A 22,101-nucleotide genomic window follows, 5' to 3' on the forward strand; every position below is an offset into this window, starting at 1 on the left:
ACTGGTAATGGTTCAATATATTCTGGACAGCCAATGCAAATGTGCTTCTGATAGCATTTTTTGAAATGTGTGTTAAAGGCCATTATTGAGCAATTGCTGCCAAAATAATTACATTAATTGAAAATGTTGCTGTGTCTCAAAAGTATCGTCCGCATATTTGAGCAAGCAGAAATAAAGGCATATTAAGTCCTTATCTGGTTTAGGGGCAAAACATCTGTCTTGGCTTGGACATTTACCGCAGGCTGCTCAAGCCAGGCTGGAGAACATTGCACCGGGTTCAGGTGCAGAGAGCTCACAGCCAATGTCCTGGCATCTTGGCTGCACAAAATCTGACCTAGAGAAGATGGCAGTACATGTCAGTGAGCACCTAAGGATGCTACATCTCTTGATTACAGGGCACAAGAGAAGACAGAAAGCTCAGCAGCCCATACTATTCATGTACATGCTGTTAATCTTGCCAGCAAGTGGCAGCAACATGGTGCAGTGATTGCTTGGCTGTGGTATAAGACAATCTCAAGAAACTAGTATGGACATCAAAAGTAACAAAAAACCCCAGTATGTTCTCTTCCTGGGATAGTTTATCTTGTCATGGTAACTTTTTTACTTTTTAAAACTAATCAATTTCTTGTTCATCTCAGTGCAGTAAGACATTTAATAAGAAGACCTAACTAGATAATTTTAATAGCTTAGTTCAGGGGTAGAGAAGGTTGTGGTGCAGTGCATGTAATCTCTTTGCATCACTGCTTCTACTGTTATTTCTATTGTTGGTGTGATACTCCTTTTTGTGTTTTAGCTGACCAGTCTCTCTAGTCTTTGAGTATTTAGTACCTTCCAAAAATAGCAATAGTGAAAACTTAAAAGCATGGTCCTTATAAATGTAATTATAACTAAACATAATTTTCCCTTTGTCTTTTAAATGAAACTGATGAAATGTACATAGTCATTGATCTTAAATGACTGTTAGCTCACAAAATCAGAGGAAGAAGAGAATATTCACTGTAACCCTTAGTTATGTCTATGTTATTAAATTATCTTTGCTAGTCAGCCTATTATTTTGTGCTCTGAGTCCTTTCTCTTCCTGCCTTTCCTTTCATTCTTATCTGCTTTCCCTGATAGTAAGTTACATATCTGATTAAACGGTAATTAGTGACTTCAGTGGGGCCGCATGTGTGTTACTGAGAATAGAATTTTGCCTAAAGAACTTTTAAAATCAAATATGTGATAATTAAAGGAAACTGAAGTGGTGAATGGTTTTTATGATGACCTAAAAATCCAAGTAATTGACAGCAAGTTTTCTGAAGAAAAAAAATAAAAAGAAAAAAATCTTTTTTAAGCATGTGAAGTAAGGGGAGGAAAGGACACAGCACAAATCATGTTCAGTAAGTTGTCCTTCCATATTTAATTTTAATTTGATAAAAATCAGATATGTGTATATTAAAGAGAAAGTAAAAATAAATTCAAGTGCAGAAGTACACCTTTAAATTTAATGTAAAATTAAACTCAGAGTCCTCTAATCGCTTTTCTCTTTTTCAATTAAACCTTACGGCATATTCATTATATATTTCTTTTTATTGCAATATTTAAGTAGCATGATTCTTATCATTTTAAGTGACTGCAGAGGCCTGGGAAAAGAGAAATGACCTGCCTGGGTTCTGAAAAGACGTTTGAAAAGACATCTTTATTTAGTTAGCTGTTTAAGAGGTAGCCAGCTGCCTGCAATTTGAATTCCTGTGTTGCTTGGGAGGCCATTGCAGGTGGCACCTGACAAAGCCCACAGAGAAAGAGCAGAGGACAGAAACTGGAGTGGGCAGTGGGTGCACGAGGTTGCAGCCATGGCTGTAGCACTCCTCATTCTTTGTGGCCCTGATGAACTGTCTGTTTTTCTGTCCCAGAGTGGCTCTGTAATAAGGTGCTGATAACCATCTGTCAGCAGTCCCAGAGCTTTATCGCTGGTAAGTGAATGGGAGTAATGGGGAATTGCATCTAGGTAGATACATACTGAAAAGTAGGACAAAGGTCTTCCCAGCCTTTCTGTGGTCTTTATATCTCTTACAGAGGCTTTTCTTTTTCTTAGGGTAAAAAAGGATGGAAGTTTGTTGTTAAATATAATTACATGAAGGTGTGATTTGATAAGTCTTTCTTGTACACTATGTGGTGACATACCTATACCTTGCCAAAGAGAAATCACTAGCTTTCTCTGCTTTACACCAAGCAAAATACATCAAACATGCCAGCAGTCAGTTGTGGAGATAACTGCATGAGCTTTGGCTTTATCAAGCCATGAGTCCAGAGAAACTAAAATAAATTATGTAGCGTAGAACTTCTGGCTTCATGTTTGGAGAAGAGGTATTGCTTCTGTAGAAAAAACCAAAATGTTATCAAAAGGAAAAAAATCTTTAAGTTGTCCATATAGTTGTGCCTTGTCCATATATGCACAAAACTAATTTAGGTGAATGATAATGTATTATCATTCACTTAAATAAGTTTTGTGCATATATGGACAAAGCACACTGCATTCACAAATGTGGGAGCATACTTTACAAAATTTGTTGGAGCGAGAGTTGATCTCTAGTGCTGCTGCCTCTAAACAGTGGTATTTGTTAGGAAAAACTCAAGGTTAAATGTCCTATGTGGATTAATAAAGTATGTCCAATTCTTGTGTTTCACATGTAAGGGACAAAGGATTTGAAATCTCAACATTTGCATGCTTCTGTTTTTTAGCTAAGGCTCAGTTCTGGTCAGAAGCATTTTTCCACACACTGTATGGGTCACATACTAATTACGGTAACACACCTGCCTTTTTCAGTTATTTCCTTTTGTGAACTTCCACATGACCTAGAAATGTACACTTCCAGCCCAGAAGGCCAACCATGTCCTGGGCTGCATCCAAAGCTGGGCAAGGGAGGGGATTCTGGCCCTCTGCTCTGCTCTGGTGAGACCCCACCTGCAGTGTTGCATCCAGCTCTGGGGTCCCCAGCACAGGAAGGACATGGACCTTCTGGAGCATGTTCAGGGGAGGGTCGTGAAGATGATCAGAGGGCTGGATCACCTCTCCTATAAAGAGAGGTGGAGAGAGTTGGGGTTGTTCAGTCCAGAGAAGAGAAGACTGGGGAGACCATAGAGAACCTTCCAGTACCTAAAAGGAGACTGTAAGAAAGCTGGAGAGGGACTCTTCACAAGGGCATGAAGTCATAGGACAAGGGGTAACGGCTTCAGACTGAAAGAGGGTAGAATTAGATTGGATATTAAAAAATACAGAAGAAATTCTTTACTGTGAGGGTGGTGAGACACTGGAACAGGTTGCCTGGAGGAGTTGTGGATGCCTCATCCCTGGAAGTTTCAGGCTTTGATGGGACTTTGAGCAATCTGGGCTAGTGAAAGGTGTCCCTGCCCACAGCAGGGCTGTTGGAACTAGATGGTCTTTAAGGTCCCTTCCAACTCAAACCATTCTATCATTCGATAAGGAAATCTATCTTGCTGTAACATAGCTTAAAGTAAAAGGCTATTACATAGTTTCTTATAGACAAGTGCACAAATTTCTTATTACCAGGGGATGAGGGCAGAAAAAAAGGCTAAATTATAATGTTTGTTTCAATATTTCCTTGTAATGATTGGAATACAAATGCATCTTTTAGTGCATTATAATCAGGAAATGAAAGAGATGAAAAATGAGATGCCATTAGGATTGTGTCTTTCTAATGGTCACATATTGTTAAATCCAGTTAAGAACATAAAGTGTACAAACCCTGGACAGAGAAGAGTTTAAATAAACATATAATTTCAGATATATACTTGCAATGATCTTGAAAGACTTATCTGTTAAAGTGAGTCCTTCCCCACACCATTAGTAGAGGGTGTATGGAGTCCTTAGTCTGTGGGGTTTGCTGTCAGAAAAATTCCTTGGTGATTTCTGCAACAGTCTCTACAAACATAATTCATTAGTCACTGCCAGTAACAGTCATAAAGTCTAATAAAGGGCAGAAATAGTGAACTTTGCTATATTTTGGCTTAAACCACTGAATTTTTGTGTATTTAAAGAACTCTGAATGAAGACCAACTTATCTTGACACAAGGGCACTGGTGTACCTGAAACAAAGTGTGTCCCACAGTTACAGAGTCTGGCTCTGAATATCACACTGAAGTTAATGTCTTGAGTCAAGCTATCTGACATCTTTCATTTCTTCCTTGTTGACAAAGGACTTACTGCAAGGGTGCTTCTGCTTAACCTCTCTTGCACTGCCACTGTTCTTTAGTTAGATGCATTCCCCCAGTGAAAATAAGAAATAATGAAAACGTTAAGTCAGCCTTTGCAACAGAGTCTAGGGGTTGCAACTAATTTCAGTGAAGGTAAATTTAAAAAAAAAAAGTATATATATAAATATATATATATATATTGTTTGAATACATTCTTACACTGTGAGACATGTAAAAGAATGATAGTAAATAAGAACAAGCATGCTAGAGGTAGAAGTCAGATTGTGTCAAATTTTGGATTAGTGCCATAACAACTGTATCAAGTTTTTAACACCATTGTGGCTCCTGTCTTTTTAGTTTGATTTCACGAGATGAGTTGTTCTATGAGAGTACTTATGCAATCCATTGTGGAAACTAGCACTGAGCTTAAAAAAATTAGTCAAGTTCAGCAGATTTGGCTGGATCCCCAGATACCTAGAAACTAGCATGACTTACCTTTCTCATTAAGAATATTTTTTTTAAGAAATAAAATTTGAAGAGATAATCAATCTTCCTTTTTCTGACTAGGGAATCATTATCTTTAAAAAGCTAAGAAACTGTTACAGAATGCTTTTTCTAGCAATTGTATGATTCAACATTAACAGTCTTGGCACTGTGTAGTTTTTATATGCAAGCCTGTTATTACCACCATCAGTTTATGAAAACAAAGCAAAACCAAAACCCAAGAAAGGAGGACTTGAGAGAATGTGAAATCCTCCTAATTATATATGTGAAAAGTTTTAACTTTCTCAGGTCAGTAACAATTACATATACACACACACACACACACACACACAAACAAGCAAATAACTGTATTTGCTATATTCAGGCCACAGATCCAATTTGTAAGCATTTATATATGCAAAATTAAGATGTCAAAGTCTGGAGATAACTTTAACTATATTTAGTTCAATGAAAAATACATAGAAAAATAAATAAACAGAGAACCAATCAAAAGAAAGTGAAGCAAAGTGAAGCTGTGAATAAATCAGCCAGAGAATGTCCTCATAAAGGTAAGAGTTCTGCCAAAATCTATTAGCATTGTCCTGAGTAAAGTTTGAGAGACTCCAAGTTTAAATGGGAAAGTAATTTTGAGCAAGGAGACACTTTGATTCCTCAGAGGAGTCTGTTTTCAGGGCTTTCCAGAGTTGTGATGAAAATGAAACTGGACATCATAGATGCTTTTTCTTTTTGGCTCAATATATGAATTTATTGCGTTAAATAGAGAAACATTTGTGTTGGATTCACTTAGAGTTTGTATGCATTGGTGCAAAATCCCTGGGCATGCACTGTGAGAAGCAGCTTTGCTCCCAGGGCTGCCTGTGCTCATTAGCACATGTCTGTGCAGACACTGACATGTCCTGTATCTCAGGTGAATGGATGAACATTGTTATGCCTGTGTGGCTCTTAGCCCTGTGTTGGCACACAGCCATGTGGGAAAGTGTCCAGAATTAGCACCAACCATTTAGTCTGTGTCTGATCTTTTTTTTAGCCTGTGCTTTATCAGTAAGTACAGTGTTTACATTTAGATAAGTGCCTTATTTCTCAGGCACCTCAAACTTTCTTGCTGATTGTTCCAGATATGTTTGGTCTACTGTCATTTCTGTGCTGGGAACAGTAATGACAGGCAGCCTGTGGAATGGGTAGAGGGAGTCACTTCTGGGGAATGGAGACAGATGAAGACTTCCTGTCTGAGGTCACATTAAGCTTGATGAAAAAAATAATATATTTTCATTAAGGGTATACCAGGTAAGGATATAGAACCCTGTGCAATGGTCTTCTGTTGTACTCAAATGAAGGATTAGGCAAAACTGAATACTACCTAAGACATTGTATGAAGATAGAAAGAAGGTAAGATTCTTGCCAAAATGAAAATTTGGACTTGCATTTGCTATTTAAGGCCTAGGATCGATAATAGAACAATAGATGTAAAGATATTTATTCTCTGAGAAGAAATACTATTTATTTGAAATGGCCATTTAAAGTAAATCAGAAAAACCTGTGCATTTATTTAATGGATAGACTCAGCTCCAGCTTGTTTCAAATCTAGAGATCAAAATTAATAGAAGATAAATTAAATATATTAGCCAATGGTAAAACATACTGAGCAGTTTTGGAAGACAGACATGGATTGTTGTTTCCTACTGAGGGAAAAAGTAGGGGAGTGAGGTCAAAGGTTTTTCTTTCATTTTTACCTTTTTCATTTTCTGTGGCCACATGCAAGTTTTCCATCAGCTGCAGGATCACAAGAGTGGATAAGGTTGGAGGAGACCACAGTGGGTCACCTGGTCCAGCCTCCCAGCTCAAGCAGGGTCATCCTAGAGCACATTGCACAGGATTGCATTCAGACAGTTCTGAAATATCTCCAGTGAGGGAGAGTCCACAACCCCTCTGGTCAATCTGCTCCAGTGCTTGGTCACCTCATGTTCAGGTGGAACTTTCTGTGTATCTGTTTCTGCCTGTTTCCTCTTGTCCTGGCTCCGTCCTGTAGACACCCTTCCTCCAGATACTCATGCATATTAATCAGGTCCCCTCTCAGTTGTCTTTCTCCAGACTAAACAAGTTCAGTTCTCTCAGCCTTTCCTGAGGTTCCCCAATCCCTGAATCATTTTTGTCACCCTCTGCTGGACCTGCTCAGGAGCTCCATGTCTTTGTTGTACTGAGGGGCCCATAAGGGGACACAGCACTCCAGATGTGCCTCACCAGGGCTGAGAGGAGGGGCAGGATCACCTCCCTCGACCTCCAGGCAATGCTCTTCCTAGAGTACCCCAGGATCCCCTTGGTCTTTTGGCCACAAGAACAGCCTGCTGGCTCATGGACAGCCTGCTGTCAAACAGGACCCCCAGGTCCCTCTCTGCGGTGCTGCTTTCCAGCCTTCAGCTGCTCTAGTCCATGGGCTTAATCCTTCCCAGCTGCTTTTGTTGATTTTTCGAAGGTTCTTATCTGCCCATCTCTCCAGCCTGTCACAGTCCTTTGGAAGGGTCACAGAGCACTCTGCAGTATTGGCCACTCCTCCCAGCTTTGTGTTTTATTCTTCTCAAGAAAAACAAACCCAAAACCAAAACTGAACACTCTGCTACTGAATAACATGTTGGGTCATCTCTGACCACCTACCCTTCTTTGAGAAACAGATGCTGTGACAAGTTTAGGTCTTAAAACAAAAATCAGCATAAATGCATAGGACATCAATAAAATGGTGAACAATGATATATTGATTATTAAATATTATCTATGAATAAGAAAGTTAAAGCTTTCATGGATCAAATTCCTCATCTGGCTAGTTGAATGGCACCATCTGGTGGATCTATCCTTTGGAAAATATTTCCTGGAAAGTGAAGTCATAACTTAGAGGCTTTTCCTCTACCATAAAACAGAATATTTTGGAAGAAGTGCTAAAAGTTAAATAAGATGCAAAGAAATGTAACAATTACTAAAAACAGAACTTTCACCATTGTTCATTTTGGAAAATTACCATTATATTTTGCACAATAAATGCCATGTGATTAATAAAGAGAACAAAGAAAATTAGTCAAAACCAATTTATTAAATGTTTATTTGAACTCTCTGTTCATAGCTATGAGCATCTAGTAAAAAACTTATAATTCTGTGAAATAGTTTTCTGAACATGGTAATGGAGTACAGGAAATTCAAATAATATATAGATTTGGGGAGTTTTTTGGGGGACACAAATGCCTTCATTTACTCTTTCATTACATTGCAACTCAGTTGATTTGAGGATTTCTGTAGTAGTAGTTCTTGCTTTTCAAATACAATGACAGTCACTGGTAAATGCATTGTGTTGGTTACCAGAGCATTGGAAATCTCAGTTATCCAGTCAGTTGTTCCCACACAGGCAACACAGGTGACCTTTATCCATGGGAATCTTGGACTACAGCATGTGCTGGCACCTTCGGCCCATCCTACTTGCCCTGCTACATTGCACTACTTGTAACTTTTCAGGTAACTGGATGAACTGGATACATTCCCAGATTTCATTTCTACCAAAGATTATGCAGTCTGTTGGATCCCCTGCTCATGCATGGCTGTCCATGAGAAGTATATTTCAGAAACATATAATCTTTATATATAGTAAAGAGGAGAATTTTGCAGGTGACTTTTCAAAAAAATTGCAATTATCCTAAATAAACAAATAATACTCAATTCAATGTAAAATAATAAGTATAACCAAGCAGAATCTTGCTTTGTGTGGCCACAACCACCATCTGATGTGTGTTAAGAGTTTTCAGTGGGAAATTCTTAGAATTACTTAAGGACAGTAATTTTCAGCTGCAAAATTCAGTTACTATTGGGAACCCTTGTAGTCCCAAGCATGTAATAGAAACATATTGAAAGTGACAAAGCAAAATTAATTAGACATTTTTACAAAATGGTCTTCACATGCCTACTGAATTTTAAGAAATTAAGACTGTATTCTGCATTTAGCTGCAATAAAAAACAAATGAATGAATGTTTTCTCCACTGTCTTCCTATACATTTCTCCTCAATTAGTCTCCATTAACATTAATTACTATTAATTTTCTTTTTGTTTTTAACTTTCGATAATTAAAAAAGAAAAATCACAACAGTCTTCAGAGTAAGAAAAATGAATAAATTTAAACCCAGAAAATCATAAATGGTCTGATACTGCTTAGATTTCTCATTAAGGTGTCCATATTGTTTAGTTAGTATATTTTTTTTCAGTATCTTGACATGAAACCTGTTTTTGACACTAGATACAATGGGGCCAGGAAAAACCTTGTTGTGATGCAGTGTGAAATATTTCCTTTGCAATACATTTCTAGAAAATACAATGTCACATTTATTTATTCCATAGTTGATTAAAAAGATTGAAATATGTCAAAAATAGTTATTTTGAATATAATTTTATTTTATAAAATAAAATGGAAAAGAATATGAAAACAAGAGAAGTTGGCTGGTTAGTGTTGAGGAATGAAAAATGACTGAATGTGCTGCATCCAGAAGCATAGGTTTTTGGGGGGTTTTTTTGTTTCTTTTTTTTTGTTTTTTTTCTGTATAGACAAATCTAAGGAAAACAGAAGCTGCCTTAGGAACATTTTATCAAGCTAGACCTGGGCAAGGTTCAAGAGTCAAAGACCTAGAGGAGAAAGAAACAGGGGCACAAGGGAGATGGTTGCATAACAGGCACAATGGGGTACCTGTCAGGAAAAATGGGGAGGGTAAGAAAATGTAGCAAGTAATTATGGGAAACTGCAATTTAGACTGGATGAATAGGGAATATGGGAATGGGAATAGGAATATGGCTGGAAATTGCAACAGGTATGAGTCTTCTCAGCAGCAAGGAGAAGAGCTGCAGTCAGTCCAGGAAGAGCATCACTGTTCTCTAAAGAAATATTAGTTCTAGCAGCTCAGTGGATGACTTGGCATTTTTATTGATCTTGCTTTTAGATGGTAACTATGACTAGAAATCTTAATAAATTTGAGAGGAAAGAACTTACTGCTTTCAGATGCTGGAATTTGGAGCACCTCAATGTGCTTTTGCAGATACCTCTGCTCTACTTCATCTAAAGGGTTCCAGAGTTGTAGAAACATTAAAGAATAAAACTGATCAACCAACCAAACTAAACAAAACAAAAAATGCCAACAAAACCAAACTAAACCAAACAATTAAACAAAACAAAACAAAACAAAACCACAAAAAAACAAGAAAATCACAAAAAAACCCACCAACAAACAAAAAGTTATTCTGCTGCGCAAATAAGAGATTATTCTACTGGACTGCAGTATCATTATTTTATTTGCTGTAGATCTTTAGCAGTTAATAAACCAAAAATTAATGCTAAAGACAACTGCTGTCTTATGCCTGAGGCTTGCTACTAATTTTATCCCTGTGGAATAATTTGGATCTCATTTCAGGGATCAGTTGACAAATGTGATTGTGGCTCTTGGGGAAGAAAATTATGTCAAAAATGTTTATAATTGGGAAATAAATGATAATTTATTAAAAGCTGGGGGGTTTTGTCTCCTCTAGCATCTGCAACACATAGGTTGAAGTACATTTCTAAAAACTTTTAAAATTTTTCTGTGAATTAGATCTCAAGTGAATTAGGTAAAAGTTTCAAATCAATTAGGTAAAAGAGCCTTGGCTGTTTTTGTAAATGCTAAAATCTTCAAATTGATCTACTAAGTTAGAGAAATGTAATAAGAAACACAAGATTATAAATTATTTGGAATCTAAACACCCTTTTTTTGGAAGATCTTAATGTCTCTTTGCAAGGGGGAGAAAAATATTTTGGATTTCTTGCATTTATCTGAGATAGGTGACACAGGGTTTTGTATTTTAAGAGTTCCTACAGAGTTCAATCACATATTGTGGATAGAGAATGTATTTTCAGTTAGTGATTTGAAGAAAGAAATGCTTGAAGAATCATTCAGGCAATGCTTTGAGTCAGTATTTCCAACAGAAAAGCTGCTCAAAACCAACTGATAGCTCACAAAGTCAATTATGAAAATTTAATTTCTATCCATTTTCTCTGGATAATTATCAACCTGATGGGAAACATCTGGTTTGATATAGACTGATAGAGCTAGAGAGATTTTGAATTTCAAAACACCAGGAGCATCTAAACACGTGGTCCTTTGCTATCTAAGGTAATGACAAGTTTGTTGTTAATTTTAGGATAAACAGGATCTCAGCCTTCTGAAACAGAATTTTAAAATGAGAAGTGCTGCATAAAATGAGCTGAAATAGTCTTAATTGGCTAAAAGATAAGAGTAATAATTACACTTTGCCAGAAGATACGCCAGAAGATTTTTGACTAGCTTTGAGAACAGTTTATTTTGTCATCCATGGCTAAACAAGAACTGTTGTGGGGGGAGGTCTGGACTTACCTCTGGCACACAGGGAAGAGTGGCACATCCATGAATAGAGCCTTTAATGTCAACTGGAATAACCCCAGAACCACTGGCTGGCTCTTCATCTGATCTGGCATCATTCCAGTTGGAAGCTTTGCAGCCACAACCCACAGTCAGTATAACACAGACTATCCCATGAGGGTTCAGGCTTATTTTTAGATAACAGATGAATTAAAATTTAATTGGTAAATTAACACTGCTCATATTTTGGGATGGGCAGGTACATTAACTTTTAGAGTGTTGATATTGAGTTTCAGGTGCCTGAAGTTCAGCAGTAGAACTTCAGTGCCCACAACTAGGACACACTGATGAAAACAATATTAATTTTAAAATAGAGCAATCTTAGAGTTATTGTCTTCTCTCAACAGAGGAGGTGGAGATTTTGCTCCATACTTCAAGCCTTCTTCTTCTCCATATTCTCCTCATATTTCTTGCTGCAACATTTCCTTGAATCTCTCTTAGGAGCTTAAAACTGAGTCACAAAAGGCAGGAATGCTACTGAAGTCAATTTTGTGTCAGTGAAGAGTTCACTCACTGAAAACTAAATTCAAGATTGCCAATTTGCCAGTTAGCCAATTATGCATACATAAAAATATGTCAGGGAAAAATTTTAATGCAGTAGTCCAATTTATGTAGAAGACTCAATTTCTTTTTGTTTCTCTACCAGCAGGGGTCTTTTTCTACCTATCATAGATAAAAGTATATCTTTCAAGCTCACTTGATAATACTGTTTCATGTTTCTGAAAACACAGATTTCCATTGATCAGGAGTGCTCATACAGGAGAAACTGAGATAGAACAAAATGAAAGAAAGAGTAACATTGCATGAGTCAGGAAGCTGCTTTAGAAAACGGGTGTATACCCTTGTGAATGATTAAATGAAACATTAAAATATATAAGCAGTTTCATGTACAAAATTTTCCAGAAAGATGTGCAGTACAAATTTGAACTTCCTCAGGCAAAAAAATCATCTGAACTGAGAACTTCCACAGCACACCCGAGTGTCTTCCACTCCTAATGCAACCCTGGAAGCAAAAGATTTCTTGCTCCTGCCTGTTTACCATGCTCAAAACTGAAATGCTTTTTGTGTTCTGACAAGCATTATGCTAACTTAAAATCACATTTTTGCTTCAGGGTTTTTGTTTGTTCCAAAAGTTCTTTCAGTTTTTAACAAACTGACCAAAAAGAGTATTGGGTATTTGCATAGCCACAGGTTGCAAGATGTTTTCTTCTATCATAAAACAGCTTCTCTCATAAGATATTATTAAAAATAAGCAATATTGTAATTCTATGAGTTCTTGAGATTGTTATTTGACTGCTTCTTAACTGTAGTACATAATTCTTTCAAACATGTGAATTTGAGGGATTTGAAAAATAGGATGTGCTGCTTCATGTCTTACTTTGGGATGGTGTGGTATTCTGCATAATGCTACATTTCCAAATTATGTATATTGTTATGTCATGATCAATGATGCAACAGAAGACATCTCTATTACCATCCCACTACAGAGCACCAGAACTCACTGCACATTAAACAGTCTTAGAACAGTATCTACCACTGAGGGTATGAAGGTTCCTGTTTTCATTTTACCATGGAGAAACTAAGAAACAGTAAGATATTTTGTTGAGTAACAGTCTGGTATTGAGTTAAGAACAGGACCAGATCTCTGTTCCCATCTTCTGCTTCAGTCTTTCCTCATGCTGAGAAAAACTCTGCATGCAGTATCCTGAAATTGAGTTGTGCTTAGTAAGGCAGAAAAAAAGGAAAAGCATGTTTCTGTGACCTTTTGGCAAGGAACATCTTCCCAGTTATGCCTGGGAAGTGCATTCCTCCCGTGAAACACTGACATATGCTTTGGCTCAGTGGACTTTTCCTAACAAAACTGGATGTAAACCCCACTGTGGCAGCACATAGTCCAGAAAATTGCCTGCTGAGAAGGATGCTTGAGGTTTTGTTTACTAGGACAGTATTATCAAAGCATTATATTGATCCAAATTATGAAGTAAATGCAACATTCAATTTAATGTTCAGGTCAACAAAAAATCAGACTGGTACACTAGAAGGTTTTAAAATGATTTTATGGAAAAAAATATCAAAACCTAATGCAAGCACATAAAAAGGAGGGAGTTGTCACACTAATATAAGATATTTGAGACAGGAGAGTCATGCTCAGCTTTAAGTGTGCATATTTAAAACTTCCATATGTGTAATATGACCTTGGGGTTTGAATTCCTTCTCTCTCCTAATCACGAAAATGTTCTCTTTTCAGTGCCATGAAATTGGCCAAATATGTGTAGTTGTACTATGATAGCCTTTTATATCTTCAGGTAAAACTTTTTAGATTTTTGCTAATTAAGTTGCAACTGTTCCTGATGTGAAATAATAATTATACTTATGTAATGCTATAGTATCTAAAGGCTCTGAAAAGAATGTGAGGCCATACTAGGCAGCAGCATGATGCAATAGAAACAGAGCTGTGTGATGGAACAGTTTGTGATGAGAATTTGGCATCCAGAGTATTTGAAACCCTCATGGTTTCAAATAAGCTCTTATCAACTACCTATTAACAGTAGCATTGCATCAAGTACACCCTACCTTCAATCTTAGTTTTAACCCAAAATAATCCAGTTCACATGCTGAAAGAGCATACTGAGGGCAAGGGAAAGATCTGCTTCAATAGTGCAGTCCTGAACCGAATTAGAGCTCTTCTATCATAGCCATAAGAACAAGGATACAACAGTTCTCTGAGGGGAGGGAAGTCTGTTTATGCAGTACAAGTCATCAAAAAGCTAGAGCAGAAGGAATCTCAGGTTCACTTCATGCATTTCCATGAGGATCACCACATATGTCGTTCCTAATGCAAGTCTGATCTGCTCCCGAGAACTTCCAAAGACAGTGATGCTACAATCCCTCTAGTGAAAGAACAAAGGGGAATTAATTATGTGCTTACCATTAACATGAGGGCTCTATTTAAAGTCTGTCCACTTGTAACCTTAGTGCTTGCCTGGTTTTCTGTTGCCAGTTGTTTGTTCCCACTCTCTCTCAGGCGTCTCTGCTGCAAGGATGATTCAGCTGCATGTTTAAAGTCCACCAGCTGCTGTGGGTTATAAAGGAAATATGAAGCTGACCTGAGTTTGTACCTTTATAAGTCACTGGGTCATTCCTACAGCAGGGATGGGATTTCTGAGAGGGAACACAAAGTTCAGATGAGGAGTCACTACAGTCAGCTCTGTTCAAGCTCTCTCTATTCATCCTTCACCAACCTCTGACTCCCTTCAGTTCCTTGTACTTTTCTTGTAGGAAAGGAAATTAGATCATTAGTTTGTTTAAGGAATAATTTGTCCAGTTCTTGTGATGAAAGGTAAGAGGTACTTGGAAATTGTATGTGTCATGGTGTAAATTGGTCATGGGTAGGAATCAGACCACGGCTTACACAGTGGCTTATTGTCCTCAGTGTTTTCAGATGCTGAATGTCTTCCCTCATTTTTTTTTTCTTAAATACCATTTTTGATGGAGGACGTGCCTGATGCCACCTAAAGTAACAATCCCTCTTTTGCCATTTCTCTTATTCTTGCAAAGGAGCTGGCATGAGGGGAACCTCTTGTCAAGCCTGAGGATATCCATGTTGTTCGATGTTCTGAAGCCCCTATAGTCATACCCCCATGGTGGGTATGTGGGGTTACTGTCTCTTCTCACCACAGAAGGTTAGTGTAGTTGGATATTGATGTAGAGAGCTGTGTAGAATAGTATTGACATTATGAATTAAGTCACCGAATGGATCAGATTACACTTTAAATTTTAATGCAAATGTATAGGGTAAAATTCTGTGAATTCTTCAGTACTTTGATCTTCAAGTAGCAGGAGAGTCTTCAAAGCAATATTCTGATTAAATAATCAAAGTCAGCAACTTTCACAGAGAATCTCATTGCATACTCAGTTGTGTAGAAGTCACTGATGTATTCTGAAGTTCTCTTTGCTTGTTATCATGACTCTGCCTAATCCAAGATTGCCCTCGGCATATTTGTAGATTTTGAGTAGGAAAAAGTGGTAAATACAAAAAAAAAAAAAAAGTTCATGAGGACGGCTCTGCATCCTTCCTGAGAGATTTAACAACAATATTTTAAGTAGGTAGGAAGAAATGTGATACAGGCAATGCAAACTTTAGAAGTGCTCAGTCATCAACATCTCCAAATGTCTTTTTCTTGAAATGTTACCACGTAAGTTTGTAATTCTGTTACCAATTATTGAGCCTAAGTACATGACTCTAAATATAACTGGGGAAATGGCCTTGATAAACTTCTTTATTTCATTCAAAATTTAAAAGATTTTTTTCACCAAATACTGGTGTAGAAATTAATTTGCTTAGCTAAAGATACCTGGGTGAACATAGAATTAAATTATTTCTAAACAGGTCCAATATCTGGTAAAAAATATTGAAACAGCCCAGCCTCCATATAGCATTAGAACATTTACTGAGATTCAAAACCAGGTCTCTTTAGCTGACATTCACTGTGAATGACATTTATTTCACAGTAATTTTTTTCTTGTATCCCCTGTAAAGCTCAAGTTTTCTTATTACTACATTCTGAATAAATCATTTGACATTTGAAGAACTGATGTGTGAAAATCCAGCTCATGAAAACTTCAAATCATAAAATAGTGGAAGTAACACTGTGACTTGCTTTCTCCTGAGTTCTTTATGTGATGGCCACCATTTTTTGCATACTTTATTTTGGGGCCAAGAGGGCTTGAAGGCTGTCAGGAGGAGTGTCACGATTTTAAATTCTTTGCCACACATTAAGAATCTCCAGGAGCTCTTCCATGAGACAAGTGAATGCTTAAAAATTCTTTATCTAATACTTTTTTATCTGGCATGAGAAGAATCTATGTTGTTGAAAGGGCATGCAGCTGGTATTAACAATTCCTGTCCAGGTAAATATCATAACACCAGCATCAGCTTGGATCACTTCCATCAGTGTATTACTTTCCTTGCTCAAATTGAACTTAATAGTTAGTATTTATTTGAACATGTATGTCTGAAAAAATATTTTGGCCACATAGAAACAACTTTACAGATTAATAAATTAATAGGAATTCTTTGTGCTGTTATTCTAGGGTTAACTCTTTTTTCTTAAAGCCTTTGAGATATCAGTGCATTGAGTAAGGCTAAAATTCATTATTTTGCAATTCCACTGAAGAAGGTATTTCCCACAACACGTCCGATTTCCAATGGTGCTTTTGGAAAAGTTGTCTGGTTGAGACATAGCATTTGTTATCATAAAGGTTCTAATACAACTTAAACTACCTCTCTGAAAAACATAAACTAAGGCAGCAAAACCATGCTTTTATCAGCACAGAAACATCTACAGTGGGAGATTTGCCAGCACAGCTATCATGATAGAGAGTGTACTGGTTATTTTTATCTCACCTACCCTAGCCATAAAGGTATACTGGCACACTTAAGTCCCTGTTGAGTCATAGCCTGAAAACTAATCAAGTTGTCAAGATGATAAAAGCAGAAGTCAAAGCTAATTTTTTCTATTTGCTAAATTTCATATATATATGAGAAGAACTTCTGTCATATTGGTAAGAGGAAAACAATCTTGAAAACAGAAAGGAAAAATCACTCTTCAGAGGTGTATTTCTCAAACAGATAGATAGTAAGCTTAGTATGTGCTAATTGGTTCCTCTGCCATTCTCCTTATGCATAATTTCCAGCAGTTACTTTACCAGGCCACTCCTTTATGTGCATATTGGGTCTAGACTATTAGTTGCTATTGCAAGCTCCGAATTTTCTTCAGAAGTGTAACCTCTGTAAACATTATCACAGCCTTGAGACTGTTTAAGCCACTGAATGTCTTAATAAATACATGAATAGTCTAAATTAATAAAAATAAATAAATTTTTTAAATTATTCAGTGAATAACAGGGATTGTTAGCTCAGCCACACTGCTTTGCTTAACTCTGGCTGACCCCAACAGATGATGGTACCAAAAAAAAAAAAAAAAAAAAAAAGGTGAAAGAAAATAATTGCTTCACTGACTTCTAAGCTAAACAATTAGCTACAACTACCACAGCAGGTTTCCCCTGTTTTCCCTCATCATCCATGAGGGAGACAGGGATGACCAGCAGGAAAAAATAAAAAAGCCAGCTTCCATACTCCCTGGATTGTTGCCAATAAAAGTTAAATGTTATTCCAGACATACTAGAAATATGCTTGATTATGCACTAAATGCTGAGATTTGCAGCAGCTGTTTTTAGCTACCAGCACAGCAAAACTATTAGCAAAAGGCTTGCCATTCTTCATCAATTACAAAAGGGAATGTCAGTATTGCTTTTGTGGCCATGGCTGCTTCTGACAGCTGAGAGAAATGTATATGTTCAGGGTGATGTCTGGAATGCAAAACAGGAATAAAGTGTGCTTCTCTGATTGTGTCTAGTGTTCAAGATATTGATGGAGCCAGCAAGCTTGTGTTATTATCAGGGCTGCACAGCCATGAATACATAAGCTGGAAACTGACTTTTCCAAGTAAAATATGTCTTCTTCACATTACTTTTGTGGGAGTCAGCGTCCGGAGTATATATTCAGAACTTATTGCTGGTAATTTTTCTATAGAAGATAAGTCCCAAAAGGGCAACGTCAGCATCTCTCTTTACAAATGCCCGTGTCTTCTGAGCACTGGAGTTTTGCTGAAACTACTGGTGGCAGGTCAGGGGAATATTTATTGAGACACGAAATCTCCTGATCTGAATTGCAATGTAGTGCTGCAGTGAGCCATAAATTCACTTCTTTATTTTCTTAAACTTAAAAAAAAAAACAAACCCACAACTATGAAATGTGTTGATTAGGGTTTTATTTGAATTCTGATAAGAAGATGGATGTTGTTTGGGTTGCCATGGTGCTATTTTTGGAATTGTTTAGAAATAATATTGCACAAAGTACTTAGTTTCTATGCCAGCAGCTGTGCTCTTCCTTCACCCTTCCCATAAAAAAAATATTTTCACAATCATCTAATTTCTTTCAAAAGTACTACATAATGCATGTGGGAGAGGTTGTGCAGCAAGATGATGACAGTTCTTTTGACTGTACAAGGAAATCATGTCTTTACTCACCATGAAGTAGATGAAACTACCTTTGGTACTCCATTACAAAAAGTAATTCCATGAAAATGCACATACAGTGTCACATACTCATTTCCTACTAACAAAAGACAGGAAAAAGGTGAACAAGGAAAATGGCAAAATCAAAGCCCTAAATTTCAAAGGAGAAGGAGTTGAGGTAGGAATCTGCTTGACAGTATCCCCAAAGCAATGATATCTTTGTAGTGATGAAATTCAAAACCTGGCAGGATGAGGGCCTGAGTCACATGCTTTGACTGAACCTCTGATCAGTGTGGAGTGCAGAGAGACTCCAGACAAAGTCTATGGGACACTTGAAGTCCTGTGATATAATATTTTCAGCATCCCTTCCTTTCTCAATTAATCTTTAAAATTTACTGCTCCCATCCAGCTTTCTCTTACCTCTTCAAAGCCTCGAAGCAGGTCACCCTCATTTCCTGTGTAAAACAACACACTGCTACCACCTAACTGAATTTTGGCATTTGTAACCAGACTTAATGGGATTTGCAGGCATAGTGTAAGCTGTTCTTAACAAGGAAATGCATAACATATCACCATCTCCTTTCCAGTTTTTCTTTGCAATTCTATTGACGGAGCGTTTTTTTTTTTCCGGAATCATGTCTAAACAAGTCTGCTCTGTTATTCTCATAGCATTGAATCATCTCATTTTTCTTTACAATGAAATAACCATTTTAACTAGTCCCAGTCGAGTTTTGTGTATTCTTTGTCATGCTCTTCAGGTCAACAAACTAAACATAAAAAACCCTCAGATTTCATGCTTGATTACTTTGAATGACAGAAATAGCTCCACAGAGAGCAAGATATCCCACCCCAACTACACTTTGGTAAAGGTAGAATTTGTTTCCATGTTGAAATAATAAAAAGGATCAATATTTTAGTCTTTTATAAGGGAAAAAAAAACAAAACAGAAAAGATAATAAATGAATCAAATACTCTGTTTCAAAATTTGGGAGGGTCTAAACTTCAAAATAATTCTTTAAACAAATTTGGACATTCATAAGGAATTTGTATTAGAATATTTTGAAATTTCTTTGTAGTACTGCTTGGATGAAAAGAGATTCCATAAATACTGGAATTCTTTCAAAGATTCTTTTTGTTTTGGCAAAATAACACTTTCACCAATGAGAGACTGTCAGGAAAAAAAAAGAAGGTAATTGTTCTAGAAGTCAAATCAATATTTCATAAAAATTTCTGTTATGGTATAAACTCAGATGTCCTACAGTTCCTTACAGTTATTCTGATTTAAACAACAAGGCTTTTATTAGTGCTATTTCTGTCAGTTTTGCCAACAAGTTATAGATCTTAGGGTCCATTCTATTAGCACTTATTGATGAGTCTCCTTTAGTTTTAGCTAGAGTAAAATTCAGGTGAGCATGCTTGCTGTGATTTACAGTATGTTAGTTTTCAATACCGCTTGTATTTTTTCAAAGAAAACACAATCTTTAAAATTCCATACCATTTCTTGAGCTGTGTGAATGGTTTAACATTATTTCTTTCCTCTTTCTAAAACATAAATAACTAAAGCATAATTCATTTTTTCTGCATTTTATAATGCCTTACATCAAATATGTTTGCTTGCACATGAAAAATTAAAAATATATTTAAATATAATATTTAATAATATTTAAATAGAAGATATTTTCCTGAAAATATTGTATCTTTTTTGCTCATTACATTACTCCATGTAATAGTAGTAATGTAAGTATATATTTTAATTGAAATGTCATGAAGTACAGTTAATGTGATCCTTCCTCACTACATTTGTGCATTAAAGATTTACAGCTGTAGTGCGCTGCATTATTGCATGGAAAAATATAATTTGATTTTAGAGTCTACTTTTAAAAATAAGTTGGTTTCATGCTTTGCAATAAAATAGAAAACTTGTTAGATACAAAGAGAAATGCTTGATAATACTGAAAGGATGAGAAACCAATTTCAGAAAATCCATTTAGAACATTAAGTATGCATTTAAATAAGTAAATGACTGGAGGCATATTAGAAAAACACAAACCAACATGCCAGATCTCTCATTAAAATATAAACTTTACATATTATCTGTTAGTTTAAAAGATCTGACAGGTGGGTTAATACAGGTGAAAGTGCTGCCAATGCGCAATGGAATGTTTTTCATATTCCGTGCCAGGTATTTATCAGACTCTGTATGTTTCCCTTAATAATACTTAGTTTGTAAATCAACTTTTCTTCCTTCTTTTGTGTAAGAAAGTTGGACTACCTGGATCATGTACCCAATGATATCTACACGAATAATCAGTAGGTGCAGGAATCATCAAGCACCTCAATCAGTGACAGAATTTTCAGGCACTTTGATGTCCAGTGTCTGCTTTCTTCAGATTCTGTCATCACATTTTTGAGTGAGGAGATATAGATATGGATTCAGCTTAGGTGTTTATTTTCATTCATTCACTTATTATTTGCTACCATTTTCTTTGTTTGAGAAGTTGATTTTAATGAAACTTTCTGTCAGCTTAAGAACATGATGCACCAATTAACTGTAAAAAGTGGTTTTTAATCAAATAGCACTTATATTTTTTGTGTTTTCCTCAGGAGATAGAATATCTCTTGGAATAGCTTTTCATTCTCTATTGCTCAAAAAAACATAACAGGAGAAGTCTGATGCTGCCATCATGCAGCAAGTGTTTTTACCATGCTAGTACTAAACCTCTCAACACCACTGTCAGTCATCACTGTCATATGAAGAGATTACATGGGCTGGACACTGAAAAATTGTCCTTCAAACAATTAACCTTCGCTTTTACTTTCCTGCCAAAGTCATAGGACCTTTCACAAGGAACATCTCTCAGTGAGGTGAACAAAGCTTTGACAAATCCAATGAGGTCCATTTCCAACTCTGAACATTTTTTAAAACTTGTCAATTTTCACTGCAGAAAAGTAGCAGTCTTAAAGCTCTTGCAGTATTCCATGGATATTTTTGAAAAAATGTCAAATGAGCTCCAAATGCACAATGCTGCTTAAAACAGGAATGATGGAGATAATGCACATCACTGTGCTGTTCCTTGTGTAGGCAATCTTCACTCCAAATCAGCACTGCAAATTCCAACACTGAATTGCACAGAAGATCATAGGAAACAATTATTCAAAGCTGATGGAAAAGCCTAATAATGTGGCTCTTTGTTTTGCTGCAGTTTATAGTTTGAAAACTATTTTAATTATGGAGCAGTGAGGAAATGGAAGTAAATAGATTAGCAAACAGCAGGAGAAACAAGAAATTTCTGTGAACTTTTGCCATGTACAGTGAATTTTCTGATTTCATGTACATTTCATTTTTGTTCCATTGATCCATTTTAATTTGTAATGTAAAGAAAACTGCACTAGGTCTCGTCTACAGTTATGGCTGAAGACAAAGTGACAAAAATGCTTTCTCCACGTTATTTCTAATTCTTACTGAGCTGTATTGGAAGGGCAAGGGTAGTCATGTCTGGATTTTAAAGACAACTACCTGAACTAAACACCTAATTTCATACTCTAAGAATATGAATTCCAACTTTAGGAGAATGCAGTGCAGTTCTTTAATGTACTTAGAACTTGGTTCGCTTGATCTTACTGAAGATTCAGGAGTTGATTGACCAAATACTTGTTTTAAAGGCAACTCACATGTTTTACTTTTATGGTTGTCTACTTTTTCACAAAGTTGTGGGGTATAATCCTTTCTCAAAATTTAATATTGAGTTTTCCCAAACCTCCATTCTGTATGTGTTATGTAAAAGGTTTTTGCAAAAAATCATAAACTATTTATAAGTATCTTCTGACGTAAGTATCTTTATAAGTATCTTCTTTCTCTTTCTTCCCCTTTAT

At 36.4% G+C, this 22,101-nt stretch overlaps 1 protein-coding gene across 7 annotated transcripts in view; it reads left to right on the top strand.

Annotated features, from left to right (window-relative positions):
• The window catches only part of CDH12 (cadherin 12), a 636,634-nt gene that overhangs the window by 537,905 nt on the left and 76,628 nt on the right, over positions 1-22,101 (top strand). The gene's annotated exons all lie outside the window — the stretch shown is intronic.

The sequence above is a fragment of the Agelaius phoeniceus genome, chromosome 1 (assembly GCF_051311805.1).
Source record: "Agelaius phoeniceus isolate bAgePho1 chromosome 1, bAgePho1.hap1, whole genome shotgun sequence".
Classification (NCBI taxonomy): Eukaryota; Metazoa; Chordata; class Aves; order Passeriformes; family Icteridae; genus Agelaius; species Agelaius phoeniceus.